This window comes from Delphinapterus leucas, chromosome 3 (genome assembly GCF_059928025.1).
Source record: "Delphinapterus leucas isolate spDelLeu-1000000601 "Yukka" chromosome 3, BTC_Dleu_Yukka2, whole genome shotgun sequence".
In the NCBI taxonomy this organism is placed as follows: Eukaryota; Metazoa; Chordata; class Mammalia; order Artiodactyla; family Monodontidae; genus Delphinapterus; species Delphinapterus leucas.
This window is the reverse complement of record NC_143131.1, coordinates 97,092,639-97,110,905: the sequence shown is the minus strand read 5'-3', so window position 1 is coordinate 97,110,905 and position 18,267 is coordinate 97,092,639.

Here is an 18,267-nt window from a genome sequence, read left to right as displayed (position 1 = left end):
TGCCTCTCTATGACAAAGGTGAATGAATATTTCTCCAGGGTAGATACCCAGAAGCTGAATTGCAAGATCATGGAATATGCAGATTATCAATTTTAATAGGTACCGTCAAACTGTCCTCCAAGGTGGCTATCCCAATTTACATCCTCACTAGTAACTTATGAGGCTACTTGAACATCCTTGGCAATATGTGCGATTATCAAACTTTAATATCTTTGCCAATCTGATGAGTACAAAAGTAATCTTATTGTTTAAATTTGTACTTCCCTGATTAATGTGAAGTCAAGCATCCTTTGGGATATTTAGTGGCCAACTGCATTCCCTCCTAAGTTCTGCTTCTTTATGTGTTTTGCCCATTTTTTCCTATCAAATTGTTTATCACTGTCTTACTCAATTTGTTGGGCTCCTTTACATGTACTATATCCTCTGTCTGTTAGTTAGGTTGCATATATGGTCTCCTTTAGAGGTTTTGCTCTTAGGGTCAAAGAAGGCCTTTTCTGTCCCAAGATCACAATCATGTTCTCTTATATGTTCAACCAACTGTCTTATATTTTGTTTTTGTTTTTCTTTTAGATCTTTAATCCGTCTGGAATTTATTTTTGAAAGTGGTGTGAGGTAGGAACTAACTTTACTATTTTCTGGGATGGATAGCCAGTTGTCCCAGTGTAGAGAACTGACTCTTTTTGTTAGAAGCTCAAGCTCTAAAAAGGGAAAACCCTTTTGTGTCTCACTGTTTCTGGACCCAGCTCAAGAGGAAAATGCACTGGTGTATAAAGACATCCCCAACATGCCCCAGAAGAACAGGACCACACCCTTGGAAGCACAGAACCCAGGGTGTAACCATTCTTCATGCAACAGACATATACAGTAAGTGATACTTTAGTAAGGTTAAACATTAAACTTGAATTGAGAGATGACTTCAATATTGATGTCTCTCAAAAGCACAACACCTTTTCTATAAATGAAATTATCAACCCCTGCTTTATCTCTTTTACAATTAAGATTTTCCTCTAATTCTGTTTTGACTGAATAAGCACACATTTAAATTTAAACAATTTTCTGAAATTGTGTTAGGGGGAGATTCACCAGAACATTACACACATTAGAACCAGACTCTATTTTGTCAAGTTAGCAGCGGCATTAAACACCACCCACCTCGAGGATGTTTTGGACTTTTACTTGCTTCTCGAAAGGGCTGAAACAAGGGATCAGCTGCATGTAACTCCCGTGCTTCTTTGGCCCGACTGCACAGGGCAGGTGGTGGCTGCACGCTGAAGGCCTGGCTCTGAATTCTGCCTCAGCCACGTCACAACAAGAAGTCACTGGCCACGTTTTCTTAATGTCTGTTTGCCTCATCTGCCTCATCTGTTGAATGGGGATAATAATAACACTTAGATATTAGAATCATTGAAAAGACTAAATGCACTGACACCCACAAAGCTCTTCAAGAAGTCTCCAGCATGACCAGTGTTCCACGGCAGGGGAAGATTTCAGACCTGCAGGTGCTGCTTTCATAATGTCCCACTTTTCTCCTTTTTAAACTTTGCATGTTTTCAGATTCACTTCTCTTTTCCATTATTAGGACTTTCTTGTTTATTTTCAAAAACAGAGTCTTTGTCCTGAATGCACGGTCAAGGAAAGTTGGGAAATGTCTTTACCACCAGCCTAATGAGAAGAGCACCCTGAGCCCCACACCCAGCCTGATCCCAGGGGATGTGCGTCCCAGCCCTGGACCCTTCCGTAGCTGCCCCAGGCCAGCTCCAGGTCCGCAGCACTCCCGCTCCCCCATGAAGCTTCAACGGCATCTTGTCATGTTTACTGTCTGAGGTCCTTTTCGTGAGTGGCACTTTGGTAGGAGATTTCAGATATCTTAATCCCAGATTAAAAAAACTAAGGCTCAGGATTGCCAGGGTCACCTAGGTTTCCTGGGTCCCACCCCTGTGGCCTTTTAGCCCCTTTAGAGGCTTCCTCCCCATGTACCAAATGGTATCTCACCAGAGGCCCTCATTTTATACAACCCAGGCCTCAGTTCTCATTCAGGGGCTCCCCCGTCAACCCCACCCTGGGGGATGATCAGTTTGGGAAACACTTCGTATGTTTGGGAGTCTGCCCTGAAACTGATGAAGTCCTCGTCACCCAAGAACGGCCGTAAAGCACCCAGGGTCCTTTGTTATGCCATATTAGCGGAGAACCAGAGGTGGGAAGATTAGTCACTGAAGAGGCTGAGGATATGGGAGGCATTGTTCATTCTGCAGAAGTCCCGGAATGGGACAAGAAAAGGGACAAGGACAATAAAGGGAGGTTTGGAAGGGAGGAGTGGAAGACCCAGTTGAGGGAAAATTTTAGAGCCGTGTGGACAGTAAGACACTGGAAAGAATTGCTGGGAGGAAAGGCCAATGTTTGGACCATAACCAAGAATAATAGGGATGTCCAGCATGGTGGATACAGTTCCCCAAATCTAGAAGGCAGTCCCTCTGATGTTTATAGAGGCTAGATGCTCCATTACACTAAAAAAGATAAGAAGTGCTATACCATGCTCATAAGCACTGTGCAAATATTTAATTTGTAAAATAACATTACAGTGGGGAGGAGATCGAGACGGCAGAGCTCACCTCCCCCACAAACACATCAAAAATACATCTACCACAGACATAAAAAAACAAACCTAGAGTTACCTAAGGGGGAAGGGGGGGGGATAAATTTTTAATTTGGGATTAACAGATACACACTACTATACATAAAACAGGTAAACAACAAGGACCTACTGTATGGCACAGGGAACTATATTCAACATCTTATGATAACCTATAATGGAAAAGAATCTTTTAAAGAATAGACATATATATGTATAACTGAATCACTTTGCTGTACACCTGAAACATTGTAAATCAACTATACTTCAATAAAAAAATAAAAATAAAAGAAATACATCTACATGTGGAGCGATTCTCACCAAAAACAAACTAGAGACTAGAATAAAGACTCTTTTACAACCAAGGCTGTAAAGAAAAATCCACACAGAGTCAAGTAGGAAGGGAAAAGAAGCAATCACAGGAACCGTGCTCCTAGAAGCGGACAAAGAAGCGGGGGGATTACACAGGCTCAGAGATTCTCTCTGGGGAGTGAGGGGTTCAAACCACATAGTGGGCAAGCCAGCCCTGGGGTCTGACATTGGGAAGACGAGTCCCCTTAGCTGGTTTGAAAACCAGTGGAGCACACAGGAGGGCTGTAAGAAACTGAAACTCTGCTCCTGAAGAGTGCTCATATGCTTGCTTAGTCCCAGGAACAAGGCTGAGGAAGATGACTGACACTTCCCTGGGGATCTAGCTGGTTTCCGGCAACCATTCTAGCACATGCCCTTGCCCCTCTAGCTCCGTAAAGCTCCCCAGTAGGGTGAAGGCTGCCATTGCCAGGGAGAGTGCAAACCTTGGCGAGACAGAGTTGGTTCAGATCTAGCACTGCATCTGAACAAGCGAGGACAGCCATTACTGGTGCTCACGAAGGCAGTGGATTGGGAGATGTCTGGAACTCTGACTGGCATGCCAAGACCATCCCAGCTTGCTCCCTGGGTCACGTCTGGCACCCGCTCTGGCTCTTCATGCTTCAGCACTGCTCCCCTCTGGGGCAAAAGTGCCATTGCCAGGAGACTGGAGAACACACCCTTAGCAGGAACAGAACCAGCTCAGACCTGACCCTCAGGGCTTCTGCTCCAGCACCTTGGGCTCTTCCTCTGCCCCAAATAGGGCAGTGACAGCCACTGAGCATAGAAGACCTCACTCATACCTGGCTCTGGCCCTACCCCTCCATCTCCAGCCCCACCTCCCACCAAGGTGATAGCTGCCAGCACATCCTGGGGAAAGACATGACCTGTGCTCACCTCAGACCCAGCTCTCCCACCAAAGCCACTGAGCACACATAGACTGCACAGAGATGTTCCCACACAAGGACATCCTTTCAAGACAGGGACAGGTAACTGGTTCACCTAATTTCATAGAGAAAGTTAAACATAATAAGAAAACAGAGGATTGGATTCAAACAATAAGAAAAAACCCTAAAAACAATTAATGAAACAGATAAATAATTTACCAGATAAAGAGTTCAAAGCATTAGTGATGAGAATGCTAACTGAACTTGGGAAAAGAATAGATAGACACAGTGAAAACTGTAAAGAAGAACTAGGAAATATAAAAAAGAACCAGTCTGAGCTGAAGAATACAATAACTGAAATGAAAACCACACTAGAAGGAAAGAAAAGCAGACTAGGGGATACAGAAGAACACATAAGTGATCTGAAAAATAGAATAATGGAAATCACCCAATCAAAACAGCAAAAAGAAAAGAAACTTATAAAAACAGGGATACTTTAAGGGACCTCTATGTCAGCATCATACTAAAATTCACATAATAGGGGTCCTAGAAGGAGAAGAAAGAGAGAAAGGGGTTGAAAATATATTTGATTAAATCATGGCTGAAAACTTCCCAAACCTGAAGAAGGAAATAGAAATCCAGGTACAGGAAGTATGGAAGGACACCACCAATGGACAGATCATCCAAAATGAAAATAAATAAGGAAACACAAGCTTTAAATGACACAATAGACCAGATAGATTTAATTGATATTTATAGGACATTCCATCCAAAAACAGCAGATTACACTTTCCTCTCAGGTGCACACGGAACATTCTCCAGGATACATCACATCCTGGGTCACAAATCAAGCCTCAGTAAATTTAAGAAAATTGAAATCATATCAAGCATCGTTTCTGACCACAACACTATGAGATTAGAAATGAATTACAGGGAAAAAAATGTAAAAAACACAAACACATGGAGGCTAAACAATACGTTACTAAATAACCAAGAGATCACTGAAGAAATCAAAGAGGAAATCAAACAATACCTACAGACAAATGACAATGAAAACATGACGATCCAAAACCTATGGGATGCAGCAAAGGCAGTTCTAAGAGGGAAGTTTATAGCTATACAAGCCTACTTCAAGAAACGAGAAAAATCTCTAGAGAAAGAAGAACAAATAAAACCCAAAGTTAGCAGAAGGAAAAAAATCATAAAGATCAGAGCAGAAATAAATGAAATAGAAACGAAGAAAACAATAGCAAAGATCAATAAAACTAAAAGCTGGTTATTTGAGAAGATAAACAAAATTGATAAACCATTAGCCAGACTCATCAAGAAAAAGAGGGAGAGGACTCAAATCAATAAAATTAGAAATGAAAAAGGAGAAGTTACAACAGACACCGCAGAAATACAAAGCATCCTAAGAGACTACTACAAGCAACTCTATGCCAATAAAATGTACAACCTGGAAGAAACTGACAAATTCTTAGAAAGGTATAACCTTCCAAAACTGAACCAGGAAGAAATAGAAATTATGAACAGACCAATCACAAGTAATGAAATTGAAACTGCGATTAAAAAGCTTCCAACAAACAAAAGCCCAGGACCAGATGGCTTCACAGGTGAATTCTATCAAACATTTAGAGAAGAGCTAACACCCATCCTTCTCAAACTCTTCCAAAAAATTGTGGAGGAAGGAACACTCCCAAACTCATTCTATGAGGCCACCATCACCCTGATACCAAAATCGGACAAAGATACTACAAAAAAAGAAAATCACAGACCAACATCACTGATGAATATAGACGCAAAAATCCTCAACAAAATACTAGCAAACAGAATCCAACAACACATTAAAAGGATCATAAACCATGATCAAGTGGGATTTATCCCAGGGATGCAAGGATTCTTCAATATACGCAAATCAATCAATGTGATACACCAATTAACAAATTGAATAAAAACCATATGATCATCTCAATAGTTGTAGAAAAAGCTTTTGACAAAACTCAACACCCATTTATGATAAAAAAACTCTCCAGAAATTGGGCATAGAGGGAACCTACCTCAACATAATAAACACAATATATGACAAACCCACAGCAAACATCATTCTCAATGATGAAAAACTGAAAGCATTTCGTCTAAGATCAGGAAAAAGACAAGGATGTCCACTCTCACCACTATTATTCAACATAGTTTTGGAAGTCCTAGCCATGGCAATCAGAGAAGAAAAATAAATAAAAGGAATACAAGTTGGAAAAGAAGAAGTAAAACTGTCACTGTTTGCATATGACATGATACTATACATAGAGAACCCTAAAGATGCCACCAGAAAACTACTAGAGCTAATCAATGAATTTAGTAAAGTTGCAGGATACAAAATTAATGCACAGAAACCTCTTGCATTCCTATACACTAATGATGAAAAATCTGAATGAGAAATTAAGGAAACACTCCCATTTACCACTGCAACAAAAAGAATAAAATACCTAGGAATAAACCTACCTAGGGAGATAAAAGACTTGTATGCAGAAAACTATAAGACACTGATGAAAGAAATTAAAGATGATACAAACAGATGGAAAGATATACCATGTTCTTGGATTGGAAGAATCAATATTGTGAAAATGACTATACTATCCAAAGCAATCTACAGATTCAATGCAATCGCTATCAAATTACCAATGGCATTTTTTACCAAACTAGAACAAAAAAATCTTGAAACTTGTATGGAGACACAAAAGACCCCAAATAGCCAAAGCAGTCTTGAGGGAAAAAAACAGAGCTGGAGGAATCAGACTCCCTGACTTCAGACTATACTACAAAGCTACAGTAATCAAGACAATATGGTACTGGCACAAAAATAGAAACATAGATAAATGGAACAAGATAGAAAGCCCAGAGATAAACCCATGCACCTATGGTCAACTAATCTATGACAAAGGAGGCAAGGATATACAATGGAGAAAAGACAGTCTCTTCAATAAGTGGTGCTAGGAAAAGTGGACAGCTACATGTAAAAGAATGAAATTAGAACACTCCCTAACACCATACACAAAAATAAACTCAAAATGGATTAGAGACCTAAATGTAAGGCCGGACACTATAAAACTCTTAGAGGAAAACGTAGAAAGAACACTCTTTGAGATAAATCACAGCAAGATCTTTTTTGATCCACCTCCTAGAGTAATGGAAATAAAAACAAAAATAAACAAATGGGACCTAATGAAACTTCAAAGCTTCTGCACAGCAAAGGAAACCATAAACAAGATGAAAAGACAACCTTCAGAATGGGAGAAAATATTTGCAAACAAATCAACTGACAAAGGATCAATCTCCAAAATATATAAACAGCTCATGCAGCTCAAGGTTAAAAAAACAAACTACCCAGTCCAAAAATGGGCAGAAGACCTAAATAGACATTTCTCCAAAGAAGACATACAGATGGCCAAGAAGCACATGAAAAGCTGCTCAACATCACTAATTATTACAGAAATGCAAATCAAAACTACAATGAGGTACCACCTCACACCAGTTAGAATGGGTGTCATCAGAAAATCTACAAACAACAAATCTGGAGAGGGTGTGGAGAAAAGGGAACCCTCCTGCACTGTTGATGGTAATGTAAATTGATACAGCCACTATGGAGAACAGTATGGAGGTTCCTTAAAAAACTAAAAATAAAATTATCATATGATCCAGCAATCCCACTACTGGGCATATACCCAGAGAAAACTGTAATTCAAAAAGACACATGCACCCCAAGGTTCATTGCGGCACTATTTACAATAGCCAGGTCATGGAAGCAACCTAAATGCCCATCGACAGACGAATGGATAAAGAAGATGTGGTACATATATACAATGGAATACTACTCAGCCATAAAAAGGAACAAAATTGGGTCATTTGTTGAGACGTGCATGGATCTAGAGACTGTCACACAGAGTGAAGTAAGTCAGAAAGAGAAAAACAAATATCGTATATTAACACATATATGTAGAACCTAGAAAAATGGTACAGATGAACCGGTTTGCAGGGCAGAAATTGAGACACAGATGTAGAGAACAAATGTATGGACACCAAGGGGGTAAAGTGGCAGGGGGGTGGTGGTAGTGGTGTGATGAATTGGGCGATTGGGATTGACATGTATACACTGATGTGTATAAAATTGATGACTAATAAGAACCTGCTGTATAAAAAAATACATAAAATTAAATTTAAAAATTAAAAAAAATTAGAGACACTTTTTGTGAAGTTCCAGCTATATAGTAATTACTCACTATTTTATTAGAAATATTGATAGTAGCAAATGATAACGTGCTAAATTTCTTCTCAAGTTGAAATTTTCCTACTTTGTTTGCATTTCATTAAGGAAGAAAAAATCATTTTTGTTTTTCTTTTCTCTGTTTAAACCTTGAGCATAGACAATTATATCCTTTAGAGTGTAACTTGCTTATAGCTTCTCTGATGTTGCATTAAAACAGCTGTTTTTGAAAAAAAAAGTAACAAAATGGCAATAAGTACATACCTATCAATAATCACTTTAAATGTCAATAAAATAAATGCTTAAATCAAAAGACAAGAGTGGCTTATTGGATTAAAAAAAATAAGACACACCCATATGCTGCCTAGAAAAGACTCAACTCAGAGCTAAGGACACACACACACTGAAAGCGAGGGTGTGGAAAAAGATATTTCATGTAAATGGAAATTACAAGAAAGCTGGGGTAGAAATACTCACATGAGACAAAACAGACTTTAAAACAAAGTGTAGAACAAAAGACAAAAAAAGGCATTATACATTAATAAAGAAATCAATGCAGAAAGAGCATACAATATTTGTTAACATATATGCTTCTAATATAGGAGCACCTAAATATATAAAGCCAATATTAACAGACATAAAGGGAGAATTTGACAATAATACAATAATAGTAGGGGATTTTAACACCCTGCTGACATCAATGGACAGATCATCCAGGCAGAAAATCAATAAGGAAACAAGGATTTTAAGTGACACATTAGACCAGTTGGACTTAATAGGTATCTACAGGACATTTCATCCAAAAACAGCAGAATACAAATTCTTTTCAAACACACATGGAATGTTCTCCAGGATATGTCACATGCTAGGCTGCAAAAGAAGTCTCAACAAATTTAAGACAACAGAAATTATATTAAGCATTTTTTCCGACCACAATACTATTAAATTAGAAATCAATTCCAGGAAGAAAAATGGGAAAACAGAAAAACATGAAGACTAAACAACACGCTACTAAAAAACCAACAGATCAATGAAGAAATCAAAAAGGAAATCAGAAAATACCTCAAGACAAATGAAAATAAAAACACAACTTTTCAAAATCTATGGGACATTGCAAAAACAGTTTTAAGAGAGGAGTTTATAATGATAAAGCCCTACCTCAAGAAACAAGAAAAGTCTCAAATAAACACCCTAATCTGACACCTAAAGGAATTATAAAAAAGGAACAAACAAAGCCCAAAGGCAGCAGAAGAAAGGAAATAATAAATATTAGAGAGGAAATAAATAACATAGAGACCAAAAAATAAATAAAAAAGAAAGATTAAAGAAACCAAGAGCTAGTTTTTTCAAAATATAACCAAAATTCATAAGCCTTTAGCCAGGTTCATCAGGAAAAAAGATGGAGGACCCAAATAAACCAAATAAGAAATGAAAGAGGAGAAATTACAACTGATATCACAGAGATACAAAAAAAAAAAAAAACATAAGAGAATACTAGTAACAGCTATATACAAACAAATTGGACAACCTAGAGGAAATGGATATATTTCTAGAAACATACAATCTTCCAAGACTGAATCAGGAAGAAATAGACAATCTGAACACAATGGTCACTAGTAGTGAAATTGAATTAGTAATCAAAAATCTCAGCAAACAAAAGAGGACCACATGGCTTCACAGGGGAATTCTACCAAACATATAACATAGAGCCAATACCTATCCTTCTCAAACTATTCCAAAAATTGAAGACGAGGGGACACTCCCAAATTCATGCTACAAGGCCACCATTACCCCAATACCAAAGCCAGACAAATACACCACAGAAAGAAAATTAGAGGCCAATATCACTGTTGAATATAGATGCAAAAATCCTCAACATAATTATCAGCAAGCCTAATTCAACAATATATAAAAAGGATAATACACCATGATCAAGTGGGATTTATTCCAGGGATACAAGGATGGTTCAACACCTGCAAATCAATCAATGTGATACACTACATTAACAAACAAAGAATAAAAATCATATGATCATCTCAATAGATGCAGAAAGAGTATCTGACAAAATTCAACATCCATTCATGACAAAAACTGTCATCAAAGTTGGTATACAGGGAACATATCCTAATACAATGAAGGCCATTTATGACAAACCCATAGCTGACATCATACTCAAGAGAGAAAAGCTGAAATCTTTTCCTCTAAAATTAGGAACAAGAATGCCACTTTTACCACTTCTACTTAACATAATATTCAAAGTCCTAGCCACTGCAATTAGACCAAAAAAAGAAATAAAATGCATTCAAATTGAAAGGAAAGAAGTAAAACTGTCACTATTTGAAGATGACATGATACTACATATAGAAAACCCTGAAGTCTCCATCAAAAAGCTATCTGAACTAATAAATGAATTCTGTAAAGTTGAATACAGAATACAAGATTAATAAACAAAAATCTCTTGCTTTTCTGTGCACTTATAATGAACTACAAAAATGAGAAAGCAAGAAAACAATCCCAATTACCACTGCATCAAAAGGAATAAAATACCTAGGAATAAACTTAACCAAGGAAGTGAAAGATCTACACTCTAAAAACTGTAAAACGCCGATGAAGGACATTAAAGGTGATACAAAGATATGTAAAGATATCCCATGTTCATGGATTGGAAGAATTAATATTGTTAAAATGTTCATATTACCCAAAGCAATCTACAAATTTAATGTAATCCTAACCAAAATACCCATGACATTTTTCACAGAATTAGAATAATCCTAAAATTTATATGAAAAAAAAAAACAAAAATGGAATAGCCAAAGCAGTCTTGAGAAAAAAGAGCACAACTGAAGGTATCATGCTCCCTGACTTCAGGCTATACTACAAAGCTAAATTCATCAAAACAGTGAGGTACTGGCACAAATGCAGAAACAGATCAGTGGAACAAAACACAGAGCCCAGAAAAAAACCCACACACTTATGGTCAATGAATCTTCAAGAAAGGTGGCAAGAATATACAAAAGGGAAAAAACAGTCTCTTCAACAAATGGTGCTGGGAAAACTGGACAGGTGCATGTCAAAGAATGAAATCAGAACATTTTCTCACACCATATACAAAAATAAACTCAAAATGTATTAAAGACCTACATGCAAGACCAGAAGCCATAAAATTCCTAGAAGAAAACATAGAACACTCTCTGACATAAATCACATAAATGTTTGGATCTGTCTCCTAGAGCAGAGGAAACAAAAGCAAAAATAAACAAATGGGACCTAATTAAACTTTAAAGCTTTTGCATAGCAATGGAAACAGTCAACAAAACTAAAAGACAACTTACTGAACAGGAGAAAATATTTGCAAATGATAGGACCAGTAAGGGGTTAATATCCAAAATATAGAAACAGCTCATACAACTCAATATTAAAAAAACAATTAAAAATGCGTGGAAGAGCTGAATAGCCATTTTTTCAAAGAAGACATACAGATGGCCAACAGGCACATGAAAAGATGTTCAATGTCACTAATCATCAGAGAAAGACAAATCAAAACCAAACTGAGATATCACCTCACACTTGTTAAAATGGCTATCTTCAAAAAGACCACAAATTACAAATGTTGGTGAGGACATGGAGAAGAAGAAACTCTTGTACACTGTTGGTGGGAATGCAAATTGGTGCAACCACTACAGAAAATGGTATGGAGATTCCTCAAAACTTGAAAACAGAACTACCATATTATCTAGCAATTCCACTCCTGGGTATAAAGCCAAAGAAAATGAAAACACTAATTGGAAAAGATACATGCACCTCAATGTTCATAGCAGCATTATTTACAGTAGCCAAGATATGGAAGTGACCTAAGTGTCCGTCAACAGGTGAATACATAAAGAAGCTATAAAATATATATATAATGAAATATTACTCAGCCATAAAGAAGAATGAAAATTTGCCATTTGCAACAACATGGACCTGGCAGGTGTCATGCTCAGTGAAATAAGTCAGACACAGAAAGACAAATAATGTATGTTATCATTTGTATGTTGAATCTCAAAAATGAGACAATTTAATCAATATAATAAAACTGAAACAGACTTACAGATAGAGAATAAACTAGTGGTTACCAGTGTGGAGAGGGAAGAAGGAGAGGCAAGATAGGGGTAGGGGATTAAGAGGTACATACAACTATGTATAAAATAAGCTACAAGGATATATTGTACTGCACAGGGAATAGAGCCAATATTTTACATTAAATTGAGTATAAAGTGTAAGAATATGGGATCACTATGTTGTACACCTAAAACTAATATAATATTGTAAATCAACTATACTTCAATAAAATAACAATACAGTAAATATATATACATTATATATATTTAATGTATTCTATGTATTTTATATACATATACATATTATATGTAATATTTTTATGCATGTAGTATATGTATGTATATGACATTATTTGAAGACAAGGTTATAAAAGATCATGTGAGAACTTTTCTGAATGTGAGGCCCAAACCCAATGGCCCTGCTGGCCACACCTTTATGTACGCCTGCCTCTAGAACAGTAAACATGAGACCTCCCAGGATTCAGCTAACCCTGGAAGGAAGGCTTTTAGGGACTAAATACTTGTGTTCCCCCAAAGTTCATATGTTGAAGCCCTAACCTCCAGTGGCGGCTGTATTTGCAGTAAGGAGATAATTAAGGTTACATGAGGTCATAAGATTAGGACCCTGATCCAATAGAATTAGTGTCCTTATAAGATGAGACACAACAGAGTTCACTCTCCGTTCTGTGTTTGCATGTCCCCAGGAAAGGCCACACGAGGACACAGTGAGAGGGAAACATCTGCAAGCCAGGAAGAGAGGGCTCACCAGAAACCAAACAGCGAGAACCTTGATCTTGGATTTCTAGCCTCCAGAATCAGAAGAAAATATACATCTGTTGTTTAAGACACCCAGTCTGTGAGATTTTATTATGGCAGCCCAAGGTTGTGATGTGAGGCTAGCTGTCCTTTACTCTTGGTCTTTGAAAGTGATCATCTGAAGTAACCAGCAAGGAGCAAGAAACAGCCTCATTATCACACCAGGTATTTCTTATTCAGAACCTCCTAGCTCAGCATACCTATTCCTACTCTCACCACCAAACAGCAGCACTGCCCCAAAGCAAACTGTATTAACAAAAACAAAAATTCACCAAGCGCTGCCTACTGTAACATTAGACAAAGAAACTGTTAGAGAACCGTGTATTTGGGAGCATTTCTCAACAGAGAGCTACTCACTTTGCTTTAAATGTTACCTAGTATATAGTCCATGCACCCAGGCGTTCTAACATGATTGACATTAAACCTGGTAAGGTGTGGTTATTCATTCACTCACTCAAAAAATACATATCGTGGGCTTCCCTGGTGGCGCAGTTGTTGGGAGACCGCCTGCCAATGCACGGGACATGGGTTCGGGCCCTGGTCCGGGAGGATCCCACATGCCGTGGAGCGGCTGGGCCCACGCACCCAACTACTGAGCCTGCACTCTAGAGCCCATGAGTCACAACTACTGAGCCCATGAGCTGCAACTACTGAGGCCCGTGTGCCTGGAGCCCATGCTCCTCAACAAGAGAGGCCACCGCAGCGAGAAGCCCACGCAACAAGGAGTAGCCCCTGCTCGCTGCAGCTGGAAAGGGCCCGCACGCAGCGATGAAGACCCAACGCAGCCAAAATATATATATATATGTATATATATATATATATATATATATACATATATATACACATATTGCATTTCTAAGATGTGGCAGGCACTGTGCTAAGTGCTGGGGATACAGTGGTACATGAAAGTCAGTTCCTGCCCTATTGAAGCTTAGTCTGAGTGGCAGGAAATAGACACTAAACAAATAAGCAAGTAAGTACATACAGGGGCAATAAGGGCTATAAGAAAAAGGAAGTAGGGTAAGGGGTATTAAAGAAAGTATAATAGGTTAAGGATTTGTAATTTTATATGTAGTGGTCAGGGAGGCCTGACATATGAGCAAAGACCTAAAGAAGGTGAAGTGAGCCTGAGGGATATCTCAGGAAATAATGTTTCGGGAAGAGGAGAAACAAAGAGCGTGAGGTGGGATGTGGGATGAGTGAAAGGGCAAAGAGGAGATGAGAAGGAGAGGTGGAGAGCAGACCACGAAGAATGGACCTTGGCTTTCAACCTGAGGAGGTGGGAGAGAAACCACTGGATGGTTTGGAGCAGAGGAGCGACCTGACTTTATTGAAAACATTAAACGATCATTCTGGCAGCGATCTGGGGACTAGATTGTAGGGTACAGCATACAGCAAGTTCAGGAGCAGGGAGACCAGCTATGAGGAGACTCCAGGTGAAAATGATGGTGGCGTGGACCAGTGTGATAATGGGGGAAATGAGAAGTTGTCAGACTCTGGATATATTCTGAAGGTAGAGCCAACAGGTTCTGCTGATGAACTGGATGCGACAAATGGGAGATCAAGAGAAGTCAAGATGACTCTAAGTTGCTTGGCCTGAGCAGCTGGAAGGATGACGATGACCTCGTGATGTGATCCGGAGACAGCATGCTGATAACTAAAGCACCACTGCATCTGAGTCACCATCATCTAATAACGCATTGATAGGAACCTGAGAGCATAAGGGTAACTCTCCCTCCACGTGAGTAAGTCAATACTACCATACAACATTCTTATTACAGTTTATACGATGTGCTTTATTATAAGAAAAACAGCTAAACACATTTCTCCCCTCCCCTCGCAAAAAAAAAAAAAAGTGACTGGAAAAAGTAAGGTAAAGCAAAAAGGGAAAAAACTGCCCAAGGCAAGGGAGTCTAGCAAAACGATGTCAACATTGGGCTATAATAATACAAAAATCCATGCTTGCGATCTTGTTCAAAGGGTAGAGAAGGGTACAGGAATGGGGAGGAGGCAGCGAGGGTTAGGGCCTTCAAAAATTAGCTTAAAAGCCTTTCAAGGGCCATTTGGAGAAAGGAAATGACTCAATTGCGTTGAGGCATGGAGAGAGAGGGAGAGGAACTATAGGAGGAAATCAACATGTGTGTTTACATGAGTCTTAATAATACAGTTCATGACACAATATTTCTTAAGAAAATGGGTGGGTAGGTTTTCAGTTCGAATGTTAAAACGTTAACATTCTAGTTCAAATTAATAAGTACCCGGTTATGAATAAAGGTATATTTAAAAGGTTTCACAAAGAATGTGACATCAATTGTTGCACTTGTCTTAAATTTTGGTGAAGTACAAATGAATCACTAGTAGCTTGTGACTGAATCATCTGAAACTTCGGGGAAGCGCCGAACAATATGTTATCTCGTTTATAAGGTAATATTTAAGCTAATTTCTACCTAAAAGTTATCTCTGAAAACATTCTTAAATCTAGCTAGCTACGTGTTGTCAGTGTTTTATAGGACTACTAACTAGAGACTTGCCCAGGTATGAAATCCAAAGTCAGGTTAAGACATTAGGAAACCATCCTTATATTTTATAAGTATAGAGGAGTTTTCAGAGGATCGTTTTATATTCAAATATGTCATTTTTTATACTTCACTTAAAAATCTACTTTAGATCCAAGCATATCATTTTTTTCAAGTACTTTCATTGTCCGCAATATCCAGCCTAAGTTTGATGTTTAAGACAGCTGTCTTCCCGTTTTTAAGGTTTCGATATTAAAACAAACAAAACACCCTTGGTTATCTCCATCTCTCTAGTTATAAAATTGCTCTTAAATACACATTCATTCATCAGAAACAGCCTGGAAAAAGTCTTTCAGTTGATATCAGTACAGTGTCTTCTCACAGAATCTAAAAACTAGATTTGGACTGAATTTGAAGCTAATTAGATATTTAATTATAGGCCAGAGCAGTGCCCTCTTCTAGAGACCTTCCACTACCTGGAAGGAAAGGCCTTGAAAACAGTTCTCAAAAATAAGTATATTTTACTTTTCACCATTCTTCTGGCTAAACAGCAAATTCCAAAGTAGTGTTTCGTCATCTGATTTATCTGGTTATGAAAATTATAAATTATATTTAACGAACTGCATTTTTAAACAAACTCATAACCGAGCAGATACTTTTAAGTCTCAATGGTAGTAGGAGGGACAATTAAAAGAAGTTAGGTTGGAACAGAAAGATGAAAATAAGGTCAGACATAGCTTTCGCTCTGCGTTACATAACTAAAGACTTGGATTAAATGTCAAGAGCTCTTGTGAGGGAAAAAAAATGCAGTTCTGGTTTACTTAACATTTATTGTCCATTCACGACCTTATTTCTAACCTACCATTCTCTTCATTTCCCAAACAATGATTTGATATCAGAAGGGAATGGAGCCCAAGCAGCCCTGTGGGACAGTGGCATGATTGTTACACGGAGAGGGTGCGACCCATGAAACTATTCACGGAGGAGCAGACAGTAAATCACTGTTAGCACACTCCAGCCTGCTGCGAGAGCACTCCCCAGAGACTGCATTGTCCCCAGGGGATTCAAATTGCAGTTTTATCTCCTTCCACTGGTGGTCTTTTAGAGCTGTATTTATATTCTTATTGCAACTTATTTTCAAGCATCTTGTTTTGTAATTGTGGTATTTGCTCATCACTCACACCTGTAAATCCTTCTTTCCTCATTCAAAAAACAAGTTAGACACCGTACATTGAAAGTTCTGTGTTGGGGGAAAGCTTAGATTTTGTTCAGCTTGAGAACTGAAATCTCAAAATAACTTTCCAGCGTTTTTTTTTCTATCCCTTTTTAAATGGTCCTATCCCATCCAACAATCTATTTCTTTTCCCACCGAATCCTTGAAAAAGAACTCACTCCTTTCACAAATTCATCCCCTCTTTTAGGTACCAGGCCCCTACCGTCTGTAAGGTGCTAGAGATGCAAGAGAAACGAAAAAGATATAGTCCCATGACTCAAGGAGCTTCTCATCTAACAGGAAAGAGAAGCATTCAACAAGCTCTTGGACCGAAAATTAACTCTAGCTGTCATAGATGGACAAATATGGCAGGGTACTTTGAGAACCCATAATGGAGAGGTATGATGTCTTCTGGAGTATCAGGGAAGTCTGTCTTGAGGAAGAAACATTTAGGCTGAAACCTGAAGGATGAGTAGGAATTAGCCAGGTAAAGAGGTAAATGGGGGAGATGACGGTGTTCCAGTGCAGGCCTGTAGTTACAAAGGAGCTTGGAACTTTCCATACCAGTGATGTTGCAGATGTAAGAAAGTGATGGGAGCCTGGCAGAGAGACAAGACCAGAGAGGTAGGCAAGAACCAAATCATGCACAGCCTTGAGGGTCCTATTAAGGTCTCGGGATGTCAGAGTGTTTTAAGCAGGGAAGCTATGTGATTAGATATGCATCTTTCAGAGATAGCTTTAGCTACAATGTGGAGAGTGAACTGGAGGAAAAGAGTAAACAGGACATTATTTATGTTAATTTGGGGGACAACTCCACCAAAAATATTTCTCTATATATTGGTTCTGGGCACATATGATCTATGTTAAAGTATAGAAGATGAACTATAAAGATGCACAGGAAACTCATGACACTGTTACTATGAGGAAATGCAGGGGAATGGGAAAGACAGTGTTGATTATAAGGAAGCTGAGCTTTATACACCATGTTTTATTTCTTGCAATAAAGACGGGAAACAAATAAGACAGAATATTAACAGTTGCTAATTCTGGGATTTTTTTTTTTTATTATGATTCTCTGAAATTTTCTGTATCTTTCAAAGGCCTCAAAAGAAAAACAAAGTTGAAAAAAGGAGAGAGGCAGGAGAACCAGCTGAGAGTGATGTGCTGTCGAAATCAAGAGCAAAGGGTATTTCCCAGAGGAAGGAGCGGTCACGTGCATCAACGCTGAGACTTCAAATAAAATCAAAACTTTAAAACGTCCACTGGATTTACCGTCATGGATGTCACGGAAGACAAGAGCAAAAGCCTTGGCAGAGGCATGCTGGGAACACAAGCCAGGCAGGAATGGGCAAGTGGGAGAGAAGGTAGTGGCAATGCAGACTGTCAACAATCCTTTGTCTTTGGAAGAGAGGAGACAAGGGGTAAAAGGCACAGAAAACCCTAGAAAGGCTTGTTTCTAAGATGAGAGAGACTAAAACCTGTTTATGTGCGGATGGGGAG